The following is a 2,500-nucleotide window of genomic DNA, read 5'->3' on the forward strand; positions in this document are numbered from 1 at the left end:
GAGGCGAGGAGAGGAGAGGAGAGGAGAGGAGAGGAGGGGAGAGGAGAGGAGAGGAGAGGAGAGGAGAGAGGCGAGAGAGAGAGGAGAGGAGGAGAGAGCGAGGAGAGGAGAGGAGAGGAGAGAGGCGAGGAAAGGAGAGAGGCGAGGAGAGAGAGGAGGAGAGGAGAGGAGAGAGGAAGAGGGGAGCGGAGAGGCGAGAAAGTGAAAGCGGCACATTGACGTCTGGGCCGGGCCGGGCAGGAATGCTGAAGAATGGCCCACTTGTGCAGCTCCTTATCACCCCTTTAAAAACAATACCAGAGCCAGCGGGGTCCACCGGCAGATACCTGCGGCCCGCAACAGAAAAGCCCAGAGTAAACATTCCACTGGGCCGTGTTTGACCACCCGCTCTTCGCTCTCTCCTTCTCTCTCTCTCATCTACACTCCTCTCCTATCTTCTCCCTCTCCTGTCCTGTCCCTCTCTCCTATCTACACTTCTCTCTTCTCTCTCTCTCTCATTTACACTCCTCTCTTCTCTTCTCCTCTCCTCTCTCTACACTCCTCTCCTTTCTTCTCTCTACACTCCTCTCCTCTTCTCTCTCTCTCCTCTCTTCTCCACTCCTCTCCTCTCTTCGCTCTACACTCCCTCTCCTCTCTTCTCTCTCCTCTCTCTTTCTCTCCTCTCTCTCTCTTTCTCTCCTCTCTCTCTTCTCTCTCTCTCTCTCTCTCTCTCTCGCTCTCTCTCTCTCTCTCTCTCTCTCTCCTCTCTCCTCTCCTCTCACAGGCCTGCTGAGGGCCGTCCGTACCCCGTTACAGCACGCTGAACCTCCAGCCAGGGCCTCTCCGCTTACCTGTCCTCTGCTAGGACCTCTCTACCCCCCCCCCCCAACCCACAACCCCAACCCCCCCCCCCCTCTTTCCTTCCTTTTCTCTTTCTTTGTTCTTCACTCATTCTCTCTTTCTTCTTCTCCGTCTCGCTCTTCTTGTCCTCCCCGTCCTCTTCTTTTATCTCTTCTTCAGAGGTAAAGTGATAAGGTTGTTTCCTGTTTGACTTTCCATCCCGAGGCTTATCTGTTCCACTTAGACTCCATCCTCTTGTTCTTTCAGTCCTGAAACAAAAGCCCCTCTCTCCTTCTGTCTCTCTCTCTCTCTCTCTCGCTCTCTCTCTCTCTCGCTCTCTCTCCCACATCGTTTTCTCGTCAAAGTGAAAACCGCTGGCGTGTCCTGATCTTCATCTGAGCACCACTTTTGACTTCATAGAAGAAAAAAAAAAATCAGCCACAGCTAAGAGGGGAAAAAAAAAGACCTGTGCTAGATTCAAACACAAACCTGCATTGTTGTGGGCAGACCTACAGTAAGGCCTGGAATAGACATCCATTATGTACCCCCCCCCCCCCACACACACACCTACAGCCTCTGCCACATCCTCCACCCCAACCAACCACCACCACTTTTGATCTACTGGATCTGTGCGCATGGCAGTGTGATCCCAAAATGTGCGCGCAAGCACACACACACACACACTCTCCACACACACACACACACACATACATACACAGACAGGCACACACAGGCACACAAGAACACACACACACACAGACACACACACATAGTTGAACGCCTCGGTGGGGAGGTTTGCTGTCGTTCCAACCCAACGGGGTGCATTTGAACAGCTCCGCTTGAGATCAGATACGACAGGAGACCAACAATCGCTTCTCTTTTCACCCACGAAGGTGGGGGGGGGGGGTGGACGGGCCGGGGGGGGCGGGGGGGGGGACAGGAGGGGGGGCAACTTCTCATAACACTGCCGGGAGACAATCGGACATTTGTGGAGGATGATATGATGAGAGGGGGGAAAAAAAAGAGAAAGAAGAAAAAAAGAATACGAGTGCAGGGAAAAGAATCATTCCCATTGTGGTGGAGTCCCGGTTATCTGTGGCGTTGCTTGTCAGGACCACCACCACAGCGCCTCTCCCAGAGCTTCCGACGCGGTTCATCAGGATCTTATCAGAGGTCTTCACACTGTGGCACACTGTCTCACAGTGCTGTACAGGAGGGGGAACTCACACACACACACACACACACACACACACACACACACACACACACACACACACACACACTGTCTCACAGTGCTGTACAGGAGGGGGAATCCCCTGCAGAGGGTGCCCAGTGCGAGGAGTGGAGGCCTGGCCACGCTCGACAACCACACACACACACACACACACACACACACACACACACACACACACAAGTACACAATTACACACGTACACACACACACACACACGTACACAATTACACACATACACACACACACACACACACACACACACACACACACACACACACACACACACACACACAACCACACACATACACACACATACACAGACACAGACACAGACACAGACACACAGACACACACACACACACACACACACGCACACATACACACACACACACCCACACACACAAACACACACACTTCCCTCTGTGGAGTGCAGCAGGAAGAGGACAC

General features: G+C 53.2%; 1 protein-coding gene across 1 annotated transcript in view; it reads right to left on the reverse strand.

Moving 5' to 3' along the window:
- LOC308367004 (cAMP-dependent protein kinase type I-beta regulatory subunit) overlaps positions 1 to 2,500 on the reverse strand; it is a gene marked incomplete at both ends in the record, with an annotated part of 75,692 nt that overhangs the window by 15,390 nt on the left and 57,802 nt on the right. The gene's annotated exons all lie outside the window — the stretch shown is intronic.

Source organism: Sprattus sprattus (genome assembly GCF_963457725.1).
Source record: "Sprattus sprattus genome assembly, chromosome: 6".
NCBI lineage: Eukaryota > Metazoa > Chordata > Actinopteri > Clupeiformes > Clupeidae > Sprattus > Sprattus sprattus.